Consider the following 13,947-nt stretch of genomic DNA (forward strand, 5'->3'; position numbering starts at 1 on the left):
ATGGTGCACTGGGTGTTATACGCAACTAATGAATCATCGAACTAACATAATATAATAAAAAAAAGTATTTAAAAAAAAGTTTAGCTGACAAGGCATATTAAATAAAAACATGGATATATACAAGAAAATAATTTGATGAAATACTTTATAAGGGGAAAAATCCCTATATTTTCTGTGTTCTTTTCTCTTTCTTATGTGACATCCAATATTCTTGTGCTTTGGGTAACAAAACAGTTGAGCAGAGAGAAGAAAAGATGAAGAATGTAAGAAGCCAGCTTCTCTTTAGTTTTCTCCTCTGTCTACCTGCTGAATATTAAGCTTGACATCTTGTTGTGTAGAAACCCTCCTCTAAGGCTTAAATGCTAGACTGTGTTAAAGGGGGAAAAAATTATAAACATAAGAGCCTCAATAAGCCAAATCTCAATTATCTACAGAGTTTACAAAATAATATTCACATCTATACAAACAGATGTTTGATGAATACTTGCTGATTGATTCATTATTCAAGGTGGAGGAAATCATCATAAAAGAGAAATGCTGAGTGACAAACCCCATATCGGAGAATGCTTTCTGTTCTTACAACATATAAAGCAATACAGTGCTGCAAAAAGTCCATAAAGTATCCATCATTAATCAGATTTCACCTTAGTAGAAATGAAATCTCTAATAATTCAAGGTAGCTTTGAAACTTTATTCATCTTATTGGGCCACAAATCAATATTTCAAACCCAAAAGACAGAGAATTCGGGTACAAGTCTTAAAGAACAGGCAGCATGATGTAATGCTCTAGCAACCTTTGGTGAGCACCAAAGCTCTTCAAAAATCACAGGCCCTGGTCCCATCACTTGTAAATTCTGATTCATTACATCTGGGATGATGCCCAGCCTATGCCGATGTAGTAAAAGAATATGGGCTTTGGATCCCCAGTTTTTCTGCCTTTTTTAAAATCAAAATACAGTTGACATACAATGTTCTATTAGTTTCAGGTGTACCACACTGTTATTTGACAATTCCACTTCTTTGCTCAGCGAAGTTAGGCAAGTCACAGCCTCTATGAGCCTCAATTTCCTTAACTGTAAAGTAAGGACAAGTAATACCTACCACACAGGACTGAATTTATGAGAATCAAATGAGATCACAGATGTGAAAGCATTTTGTAAACGTTAAGACAGTATACAAAAGGGGCACCTGGTAGCTCAGTTGGTTAAGCGTCTGACTCTTGATTTTGGCTCAGGTCATGATCTCAGTGTCATGAGATGGAACCCTGTGTTGGGCTCCATGCTGGGTGTGGAGCCTGCTTAAGATTCTCGTGCTCCCTCTCCCTCTGCCCCTCTCTCCTCCCCCTCTCTCCCACCCTCTCTAAAAAGAATAAAAGACAGTATACAAAAATGTGAATAATTTTAGCAGTCAAAGCTACCACCAGTGCCAAGAATTGTAATAAAAGAGATTATTTGCCGTTATGTGGCACTCACTGTTAAAGAGAAGAAACCTCTTTCAAATCATATCCTAGCAGATCTATAAAGTATTGTATAGACCAAAGAACTTAGGTTTCCCCTTCATTAGAAGAAAAGCTCCAAGGCTGGATCTGAACTGCTGCTTAACAGCAGTGGGTTATTACTTTTATGCAAGAAATTAAATGCTAGACTGACCATCCCCTAATATGCTACTAATTGCTAATGACAACATAATCAAACAACAGTAAACTATGCTGAATGGATCCACTAAAAACTTACGCTAACTTCAAGTAAACACTCACTTCAGCTCCACAATCAAAACTGTTACAGCTCCTAGTACCATGTCAAGTACGTAGTGGATGCTCAGTAAAAATTAGTTTCTTTCTTTGTTGATTTCCTAAGGACATTTCCCACTCAGATATTCAAGCCTATTTTTCACATTTTTCAAGTACTCTCATAATATGCCGTATCTTCCTACTGCACTCCTCCCCAAAATACTTCACCTTCCACCTTAACCAAAACTCATGTGCTCCCTTATCCAACATCTAATTCTCCTCTGCAATTTAAAATATCTATTTTATGCCCCTTTCCTTACCAGAAAAGTTCAGTCTTAATTTTTCACAGCAGAGTTACTTGTTCATATTTTATTGTGGAACTTCATTCATATTTCTCTTAAAGCAATTACCCTGTTGTAATGCACCTGTTTACACTCTTTATCTACCACAAAATTTACCTTAAGCTCCTCCAAGAGAGGTACTACATACTAACGTTAGAGATCTTTCTACCTCTATCGCACAGAGCATTGACTTATATATACTGACATATATATGTATACACACACACATACAGCAGGCACTAGAGAAATGCTTCTTTAACCCCCTATATATGTATTGATCAGATTCATTTCCATCTCCTGGTATATGACATCTCTTTATTCAACTCCTCCAATCTTCTTCTCCCTGGCTTTTTCTATTCAACCTATGTTTATATATACTCTATTTTGAAAATAACCTTCCTTTAACTATCCTTCTCTGAGTAGCTACAACTCTATTTTTCTTCTCACTGTCAAACATCCTGACAGAATATGCAACAGGAATGGTTCTCAAATTTTAGCATAAAACAGAATTACATGAAAGGCTTGCTAAAACACAGATTGTTGGGCTCTACCNCCAGAATTTGATTCCCTGGGTCTAGAGTGGCATCCAATAATTTGCATTTCTAACAGGTTCCCGGTGATATTTTTAATGACCCTTTATTTATTTTTTTTAAGATGTATTTATTTGAGCGAGAGAGTATATGTGCACATGTGCATGACTGGGGGGAAGGGGCAGAGAGAGAGAATCTTCAAGCAGACTCCCAGCTTAGTGTGGAACCCAACACCAGGCTCGACCCCACAACCCATGAGATCACAACCTGAGCTGAAACCAGGAGTCAGATGCTTAACCAACTGAGCCATCTAGGCATCCCCCTAAGGTGATATTGATGCTGCCAGTCACAGCTCTGGACCAATCCTACACAAACAGTTCTGGGGTTTTTGTGTGTGTGGGTTTTTTTGGTTTTTGTTTGTTGTTGTTGTTGTTGTTGTTTTGTCTCAGGAGCCCTAGAACTCTTAAAAAGTATTGAGGACTCAAAGAGATTTTATCTAGGCTATAGCTAGTTGTAATTTCTAATAAAGTTCAATAAAGAGCTATAAAGTTCAATTTGACAACTTTTGCCAGTGTTCTCATTGCTTTTAATTGAACTTAAAACTGAAATGTAAAAAATATTTATTATGCTAAGCAAAATAAGTCAGTCAGAAAAAGACAAATACCGTATGATATCATTCATATGTGGAATTTAAGGAACAAAACAGGGGAGCCTGGATGGTTCAGTCAGTTAAGTGTCTGCCTTCCGCTTGGGTCATGATCTCAGAGTCCCGGGATTAAGTCCCATATCAGGCTCCCTGCTAAGTGGGGAGTCTGCTTCTCCCTCTGACCTCGTCCCTCTCGTGCTCTCACTCTCTTTCTCAAATAAATAAAATATTTTTTAAAAAGAATAGAAAGCCCAGAAATGGACCCACAACTATATGGTCAACTAATCTTTGACAAAACAGGAAAGAATATCCAATGGAAAACAGCCTCATCAACAAACAGTATTGTGAAAAACGGACACCTACAGAAGAATTAAACTGGACCACTTTCTTACACCATACACAAAAATAAATTCAAAATGGATAAAAGAACTAAACATGAAACAGGAAACCATCAAAATCCTAGAGGAGAACACAGGCAGGAACCTCTCTGACACTGACTGTAGCAACTTCTTACTAGAAACGTCTCTGGAGACAGGGGAAACAAAAGCCTAAATGAACTATTGAGACTTTACAAGATAAAAAGCTTCTGCACAGCAAAGGAAACAATCAACAAAACTAAGAGGTAGCTTACAGAATGGGAGAAGATATTAGCAAATGACCTATCTGATTAAGGGTTAGTATCCAAAATCTATAAAGAACTTATCAAACTCAACACCCAAAAAACAAATAATCCAGTTAAGAAATGGGCAGAAAACATGAATAGTCATTTTTCCAAAGACATCCAGGGCGCCTGGGTGACTCAGTCGGTTAAGCGTTTGCTTTCGGCTCAAGTCATGATCCCAGGGTTCTGGGATGGAGCCCCACATCGGGCTCCCCACTTAGCAGGGAGTCTGCTTCTCCCTCTGCCCCTTCCCCTGCTTGTGCTCTCTTTCTCTTTCTCTCTCAAATAAATAAATCTTTTTTAAGAAAAAAAAAAGAAGACATCCAGATAGCTAACAGACACATGAAAAGATGCTCAACATCACTCATCATCAGGGAAATATATATCAAAACTACAATGAGATATCACCTCACACCTGTCAGGATGGATAAAACTAACAACACAAGAAATAACAGGCGTTGGCAAGGATGTGGAGAAAGGGAACACTCCGACACTGCTGGTGGGATTGCAAACTGGTGCAGCCACTCTGGAATATAGTATGGAGGTTCCTCAAAAAGTTAAAAATAGAGCTACCCTATGATCCAGCAATTGCACTACTAGGTATTTACGGGTATTTACCCAAAGGATAAAAAAATACAGATTCAGGGGCACCTGGGTGGCTCAGTCAGTTAAGCATCTGCCTTCAGCTCAAATCATGATCTCAGAGTCCTGGGATCAAGCCCTACATCAGGCTCCCTGCTAAGCAGGAAGTCTGCTTCTCCCTCTCCCTCTGCCTCTCCCCCCTGCTTGTGCTCTCTCTCAAAAAAAATCTTAAAAAAATAAAGATTCAAAAGGGTACAAGCACCCCCATGTTTACAGCAACATTATCAACAATAGCCAAGGTATGAAAAGAGCCCAAATGTCCACTGACTGATGAATGGATAAAGAAGACATGGTATATATATATATATAGAGAGAGAGAGAGAGAGAGAGAGAGAGAGAGGGAGAAAGAGAGAGAGAGAGAGGGAGAGACAGACACTTGGTATATATATATATATAATGGAATACTACACAGCCATCAAAAGGAATGAAATCTCGACATTTACAACACTGTGGATGGAGCTAGAGTGTATCATGCTAAGCAAATCAAGTCAATCAGAAAATGACAAACACCATACGATTTCACTCATGTGGAATTTAAGAAACAAATCAGATGAACATATAAGAAGGGGAAAAAGAAAAAAGAAAGAGGGAAACAAACCATAGGAGACTCCTAAATATACAGGACAAACTGACGGTTGCTGGAGGGAGGTGGGTGGATGGGCTAGATGAGTGATGGGTATTAAGGAGTGCAGTTATGACAAGCACTGGGTATTGTATGCAAGTGATGAATCATGTACTGAACAAAGACTGCACTGTATGTTAACTAACCAGAATTCAAATAAAAATTTTTTTAAAAAAGGGTGCCAAGACCATTCAAGAGGGAAAGAATAATCTTTTCAACAAATGGTGCTATGACAAATGGATAGACACATGCAAAAGAATGAACATGGACCCCTACCTCAAGCTATACCCAAAAATAATTTGAAATTAATCACAGACCTAAATGTAAGTGCTAAAAGTACAAAATTCTTAGACATAAAGAAATTAAATCTGTCAAGGCGCCTGGGTGGCTCAGTCGGTTGATCTTCCAACTCCTGATTTCCGCTCAAGTCATGGTCTCAGGACTGTGAGATCGAGCCCCATGTCAGGCTCACACTCAGCAGGGAGTCTGCTTGAGATTCTCTCCCTCTGCTAGTTTCACAAAAGATTAAACAGAGTTACCATGTTATTCACCAATTCTATTCCTATACAGGAATATATATCCAAGTGAAATGAAGACATGTACATAGAAAAATCTGTACATGAATGCTCACAACAGAATTATGTATAATAGTTCAAAATTAGAAACAACCCAAATGTTGATCAGTAAATGGAAAGATAAACAAAATGTGGTATATTCATACAGTAGAAAATTATTTGATAATAAACAGATGAAGTATACGGGCTACAACATAGCTGAACCTTGAAAACATGCTAAGTGAAAGAAGCAAATCACAAAGAACACTTATTGTTTGATTTCATGTATATGTAATATCCAGAATAGGTAAGTTTTTTTTATTATGTTCAGTTAGCCAACATGTAGGACATCATTAATTTTTGATGCTATGTTCAATGATTCATTAGTTGTATATAACACCCAGTGCTCATCACAACAAAATTTATAGAGACAGAAAGATTAGTGGTTCCTAGGGCTGGGGTCAGGAGGAATGGAAAGTGACTGCTAATGGATAGGGGGTTTCTTTCTCAGGTGATGAAATGTTTTATTTTTTAAAAAAGGTTTTTATTTAAATTCCAGTTAGTTAACATACAGTGTTATATTAGTTTCATGTGTACAATACAGTGATTCAACACCTCCATACAACATCCAGTGCTCATCCCCAGTGCACTCCTTAATCCTCATCACCTATTTAACCTATCTCCCTGGCCCACCTCCCATCAGTTTGTTCTCTAGTCAAGAGTCTGTTTCTTGGTTTGTCTCCCTTTTTTCCCTTTGCTCATTTGTTTTGTTTCTTAAATTCCACATGAGTGAAATAACAGTATTTGTCTTTCTCTGACTTATTACACTCGCATAATACTCTATAGCTCCATCTACGTCATTGCAAATGGCAAGATTTCAGCATGTAGCTGTCCAGTATTCCCAACATCATTTGTTGAAGAGACTGTCTTTTTCCTATTCGATATTCTTTTCTGCTTTGTTGAAGATTGGCTGTACACTCTGTACAGTTGTGGGTTCATTTCTGGGGTTTTTATTCTGTTCTATTGATCTATGTGTCTATTTTTGTGCCAGTACCATAATGTGTTAATCACCACAGCTTTGAAATATAATTTGAAGTCCAGAATTGTGATACCTTCAGCTTTGCATCTTTTTCAGGATTGCTTTGGCTATTCGGAGTCTTTGGTGGTTCCATACAAATTTTAGGGTTGTTTGTTCTAGCTCTGGGAAGAATGCTGGTGGTATTTTGATAGGGATTGCATTAAATATGTAGATTGCTTTGGGCAGTATAGACATTTGAACAATATTTGTTTTTCCAATCCATGAGCATGGAATGTCTTTCCATTTCTGTGTGTCATCTTCAATTTCTTTCATCAGGGTTTTATAGTTTTCAGAGTACAGATCTTTAACCTCTTTGGTTAGGTTTATTCCCAAGTATCTTATGGGTTTTGGTGTAACTGTAAATGGGATCAATTCCTTGATTTCTCTTTCTGCTTCTTCATTATTGGTGTATAGGAATGCAACAGATTTCTGTATGTTTAATTTTGTATCCTGCAACTTTATTGAATTTGTATATCAGTTTTAGCAGTTTTTTGGGGTCTTTTGGGTTTTCTACACGCAATTATCATATCATCTCCAAATAGTGGAAGTTTGACTTCTTATTTACCAATGTGGATGCCTTTTTTTTTGCTGTCTGATTGCTGAGGCTAGGACTTCCAGGACTATGCTAAATAGCAGTGGTGAGACTGGATATCCCTGTCCTGTTCCTGACTGTAGAGGAAAAGCTCTCAATTGTTCCCCATTGAGAATGATATTAACTGTGTGATTTTCATATATGGCCTTTATTATGTTGAGGTATGTTCCCTCTAAACCTATTTCATTGAGGGTTTTTTTTAAGATTTTATTTATTTATTTGACAGAGAGAGCAGCAGAGGGAGAGGGAGAAGCAGACTCCCCACTGAGCACAGAGCCCAATGTGGGACTTGATCCCACGACCCCGGGATCATGACCTGAGCCAAAGGCAGATGCTTAACCAACTGAGCCACTCAGGCACCTGTCTCTTTTAAGACTTTATTTATTTATTTGACAGAGAGAGAGAGCGAGCAGCAGAGGGGGAGAAAGAGAGCAACAGAGGGACAGGGAGATGTTGAGGGTTTTTATCATGAATGGATGTTATACTTTGTCAAATGCTCTTCCTGCATCTATTGACATGCTCATATGGTTCTTCTCCGTTCTTTTACCCTTAAGATGGTGTATCATGTTGACTGATTTGCAAATATTAACCAGTCTTGAAACCCAGGAATAAATCCCACTTGATAATAAATCCCACCAAAGATCCCAAATAGCCAAAGCAATCCTGAAAAATTCCTGATTGTGGTGAATGATTTTTTAATGTATTACTGGATTTGGTTTGCTAGAATTTTGTTGAGACTTTTTGCAATCATGTTCATCAGGGATATTGGCCTGCATTCTATTTTTTAGTAGAGTCTTTATCTGGTTTTGGTATCAGGGTAATGCTGGCCTCACAAAATGAATTTGGAAATTTTCCTTCTTTGCCTGTTTTTTGGAATAGTTTGAGAAGAACACGTATTAACTCTTTCCTTTTATTAAAATATTTTATTTTTTAATAAACTCTATACCTAACAGGGGGCTCAAACTTACAACCCTGAGATCAAGAGTTGCATGTTCCGGGGGAGGAGTTAAGATGGCGGAGGAGTAGGAGACACCGTTTTCAGCCGGTCCTCCGAGTCGAGCTGGATAGGTACCAGACCAGCCTAAACAACCACGGAACCAGCCTGAGACGCAGGAAGACACATCTGGATCTCTACAAATGAACATCTCCAGTGCTGAGTATTGAGGTACGAAGCGGGGAGCCATGAAACCGCACAGATATCGGAAGATAAACGGAAGGGGGAGGAGCCGCCTGCTGGGTGCCGGGAAGCGGTAGCCACTTGCACGGGAGAGCGGCGGGCTCGCGGACGGCACCCGCAAAACAGCAGACTGAGACCGTGAGCCGGGTGCGCGCCACCAGGCATCTCGCGAACCCCGAATCCCGGTGCGCCGCTGGATCCAGACTGAGACCGGGAGATCCGGAGTGCGCGCGGCGGCTGGCGGCTGGCGGCATTAGAAACACAAAGGACAGAGACGCGCTGGCCCTGGAAGTGAGGGCTGGGACGCCGGGTGTGGGGCGCACATCCCGGGACGCTGCAGGGTTGAGCAGCACCAACAGAAACAGAGTTAAAGTGGCCAGAACATTAGTAGAGAACGGGCCGCAATCCTTCTGTTCCGTGACAGAGGCTGAAATTTGGCCGCTGCTGCTCTGACTCTCAGAAGAGGCACAGCAAACCGCCAGGGAAAGCCGCCAGAGAACAAAAGCCTGGAAATACCGGCTCAGAGAGTGCCCATCCCCATCCTCCCTCGCAGGGGACACGGAGACTCTACCCAAACAGGGTTGCCTGAGTATTGGCGCGGCAGGACCCTCCCCCAGAACACAGAAGGCAGGCTGAAAAATCAAGAAGCCCACAACCCGGGCGCCTGGGTGGCGCAGTCATTGAGCGCCTGCCTTCGGCTTAGGGCGTGATCCCGGCGTTCCGGAAAGGAGTCCCTCATCGGGCTCCTCCGCTGGGAGCCTGCTTCTTCCTCTCCCACTCCCCTGCTTCTGTTCCCTCTCTCGCTGGTTGGCTGCCACATAAATAAATAAATAAAATCTTTAAAGAAGAAGCCCACATCCCTAAGATCCCTATAAAACAAGGGGCACGGCCTGGGACCCAGTCAATAATTTGGGCTCTGGAAACCCCGCAACCTCTCTTCATCAGAATGACAAGAAGGAGAAGCCCCCCCCAGCAAAGAAAAGACAGTGATTCTGTGGCCTCTGCCACAGAAATAATGGATATGGATGTAACCAAATTATCAGAAATGGAATTCAGAGTAACGATGGTCAAAATGATGAGTAGAATTGAAAAAACTATTAACGAAAAGGTTACTGAGAATATAGAATCCCTAAGGACAGAAATGAGAGCGAATCTGACAGAAATTAAAAATTCTATGAGCCAAATGCAGGCAAAACTAGAGGCTCTGACGGCCAGGGTCGCAGAAGCAGAGGAACGGGTTAGTGAATTGGAGGATGGGTTAATAGAGGAAAAAATGAAAATAGAAGATGGTCTTAAAAAAATCCACGCCCACGAATGTAGGTTACGGGAGATTACTGACTCAATGAAACGATCCAATGTTAGAATCATCGGCATCCCCGAGGGGGTGGAGAAAAACAGAGGTCTAGAAGAGATATTTGAACAAATTGTAGCTGAAAACTTCCCTAATCTAGCAAGGGAAACAAACATTCGTGTCCAAGAGGCAGAGAGGACCCCTCCCAAGCTCAACCACGACAAACCTACGCCACGTCACGTCATAGTGCAATTCGCAAATATTAGATGCAAGGATACAGTATTGAAAGCGGCCAGGGCAAAGAAATTTCTCACGTACCAAGGCAAAAGCATCAGAATTACGTCAGACCTGTCTACACAGACCTGGAATGAGAGAAAGGGTTGGGGGAGCATATTTAAAGCTCTTTCAGAGAAAAACATGCAGCCAAGGATCCTTTATCCAGCAAGGCTGTCATTCAGAATTGATGGAGAAATAAAGACATTTCAGAATCGCCAGTCACTAACCAATTTTGTAACCACGAAACCAGCCCTACAGGAGATATTACGGGGGGTTCTATAAAAGTAAAAAGGCCCCAAGAGTGATACAGAACAGAAAGTCACAGCCAATACAAACAAAGACTTTACTGGCAACATGGCAACATTAAAATCATATCTCTCAGTAATCAGTCTTAATGTAAATGGTTTGAACCATCCCATAAAACGCCACAGGGTTGCAGATTGGATAAAAAGAAATGACCCATCCATTTGCTGTCTACAAGAGACTCATTTCGAACCCAAAGATGCATTCAGACTGAGAGTAAGGGGATGGAGTACCATCTTTCACGCAAATGGACCTCAAAAGAAAGCTGGGGTAGCAATTCTCATATCAGATAAATTGGATTTTAAACTACAGACTATAGTTAGAGATGCAGAAGGGCACTATATTATTCTTAAGGGAAGTATTCAACAAGTGGATATGACAATTATAAATATATATGCCCCCAACAGGGGAGCAGCAAGATACACAAGCCAACTCTTAACCAGAATAAAGAGACATATAAATAAAAATACATTAATAGTAGGGGACCTCAACACTCCACTCTCAGAAATAGACAGAACACCCTGGCAAAAACTAAGCAAAGAATCAAAGGCTTTGAATGCCATACTCGACGAGTTGGACCTCATAGATATATATAGAACACTACACCCCAGAACCAAAGAATACTCATTCTATTCTAATGCCCATGGAACATTCTCAAGAATAGACCATGTTCTGGGACACAAAACAGGTCTCAACCGATACCAAAAGATTGAAATTATCCCCTGCATATTCTCAGACCACAACGCTCTGAAATTGGAACTCAACCACAAGGAAAAATTTGGAAGAAACTCAAACACTTGGAGACTAAGAACCATCCTGCTCAGGAATGACTCGATAAACCAGGAAATCAAAAATCAAATTAAACAATTTATGGAGACCAATGAGAATGAAAATACAACAGTCCAAAACCTATGGGATACTGCAAAGGCAGTCCTAAGGGGGAAATACATAGCCATCCAAGCCTCACTCAAAAGAATAGAAAAATCTAAAATGCAGTTTTTATATTCTCACCTCAAGAAGCTGGAACAGCAACAGAGGGACAGGCCTAATCCACGCACGAGGAAGCAGTTGACCAAAATTAGAGCTGAAATCAATCAAGCAGAAACCAGAAGTACAGTAGAGCAGATCAACAGGACTAGAAGCTGGTTCTTTGAGAGAATCAATAAAATTGACAGACCACTGGCAAGACTTATCCAAAAGAAAAGAGAAAGGACCCAGATTATTAAAATTATGAATGAAAAAGGAGAGGTCACGACGAACACCATTGAAATTGGAAGGATTATTAGAAATTTTTATCAACAGCTATATGCCAATAAACTAAGCAATCTGGAAGAGATGGAATCCTTCCTGGAAACCTATAAACTACCAAGATTGAAACCGGAAGAAATTGATTCCTTAAACAGGCCAATTAATTATGAAGAAATTGAGTCAGTGATAAACAACCTTCCAAATAACAAAACTCCAGGCCCGGACGGTTTTCCTGGGGAATTCTACCAAACATTCAAAGAAGAAATAATACCTATTCTCCTAAAGCTATTTCAAAAAATAGAAACAGAAGGAAAGCTACCAAACTCATTCTATGAGGCCAATATTACCTTGATCCCCAAACCAGGCAAAGACCCCCTCAAAAAGGAGAATTACAGACCGATTTCCCTAATGAATATGGACGCCAAAATCCTCAACAAGATACTTGCTAATAGAATCCAACAGTACATTAAAAGGATTATCCATCACGATCAAGTGGGATTCATACCTGGGATGCAAGCGTGGTTCAATATTCGCAAATCAATCAGCGTGATACATCATATCAACAAGAAAAGACTCAGGAACCATATGATCCTCTCAATCGATGCCGAAAAAGCATTTGACAAAATACAGCATCCTTTCCTGATTAAAACCCTTCAGAGTGTAGGAATAGAAGGTACATTTCTCAATCTCATAAAAGCCATCTATGAAAAGCCTACTGCAAATATTATTCTCAATGGGGAAAAGCTGGAAGCCTTTCCCTTAAGATCAGGAACTCGACAAGGATGCCCACTCTCGCCACTATTATTCAACATAGTACTAGAAGTCCTTGCAACAGCAATCAGACGACAAAAAGGGATCAAAGGTATTCAAATTGGCAAAGAAGAAGTCAAAATGTCTCTCTTTGCAGATGACATGATACTCTATATGGAAAACCCAAAAGAAGCCACTCCCAAACTATTAGAAGTTATAGAGCAATTCAGTAACGTGGCGGGATACAAAATCAATGCTCAGAAATCAGTTGCATTTCTATACACGAATAACGAGACCGAAGAAAGAGAAATTAGGGAATCCATCCCATTTACAATAGCACCAAAAACCATACGTTACCTTGGAATTAACTTAACCAGAGACGTAAAGGACCTATATTCTAGAAACTATAAATCACTCTTGAAAGACATTGAGGAAGACATAAAAAGATGGAAAGATATTCCATGCTCATGGATTGGAAGAATTAACATAGTTAAAATGTCCATGCTACCCAGAGCAATCTACACTTTCAATGCTATCCCGATCAAAATACCGAGGACATTTTTCAAAGAACTGGAACAAATAGTCCTTAAATTTGTATGGAAACAGAAAAGGCCCCGAATCTCCAAGGAACTGTTGAAAAGGAAAAACAAAGCTGGGGGCATCACAATGCCGGATTTCGAGCTGTACTACAAAGCTGTGATCACAAAGACAGCATGGTACTGGCACAAAAACAGACACATAGACCAATGGAACAGAATAGAGAGCCCAGAAATGGACCCTCGGCTCTTTGGGCAACTAATATTTGATAAAGCAGGAAAAAACATCCGGTGGGAAAAAGACAGTCTCTTCAATAAATGGTGCTGGGAAAATTGGACAGCTACATGCAAAAGAATGAAACTTGACCACTCTCTCACACCATACACAAAAATAAACTCCAAATGGATGAAAGACCTCGATGTGAGACAGGAATCCATCAAAATTCTAGAGGAGAACATAGGCAGCAACCTCTACGACATCGGCCAAAGCAACCTTTTTCATGACACATCCCCAAAGGCAAGAGAAACAAAAGATAAAATGAATTTATGGGACTTCATCAAGATTAAAAGTTTCTGCACAGCCAAGGAAACAGTCAGAAAAACTAAGAGGCAGCCCACGGAATGGGAGAATATATTTGCAAATGACACTACAGATAAAGGACTGGTATCCAAGATCTACAAAGAACTTCTCAAACTCAATACACGAGAAACAAATAAACAAATCAAAAAATGGGCAGAAGATATGAACAGACACTTTTCCAATGAAGACATACAAATGGCTAACAGACACATGAAAAAATGTTCAAAATCATTAGCCATCAAGGAAATTCAAATCAAAACCACACTGAGATACCACCTTACGCCAGTTAGAATGGCAAAAATAGACAAGGCAAGAAACAACAATTGTTGGAGAGGATGTGGAGAAAGGGGATCCCTCCTACATTGTTGGTGGGAATGCAAGTTGGTACAGC

At 40.1% G+C, this 13,947-nt stretch overlaps 1 protein-coding gene across 1 annotated transcript in view; it reads right to left on the bottom strand.

The window, feature by feature from the left end:
• The window catches only part of TEX11 (testis expressed 11), a 265,144-nt gene that overhangs the window by 237,068 nt on the left and 14,129 nt on the right, over positions 1–13,947 (bottom strand). The window lies entirely within an intron of this gene.

Source organism: Ursus maritimus, assembly GCF_017311325.1.
Source record: "Ursus maritimus isolate PB19 chromosome X unlocalized genomic scaffold, ASM1731132v1 scaffold_X1, whole genome shotgun sequence".
NCBI lineage: Eukaryota > Metazoa > Chordata > Mammalia > Carnivora > Ursidae > Ursus > Ursus maritimus.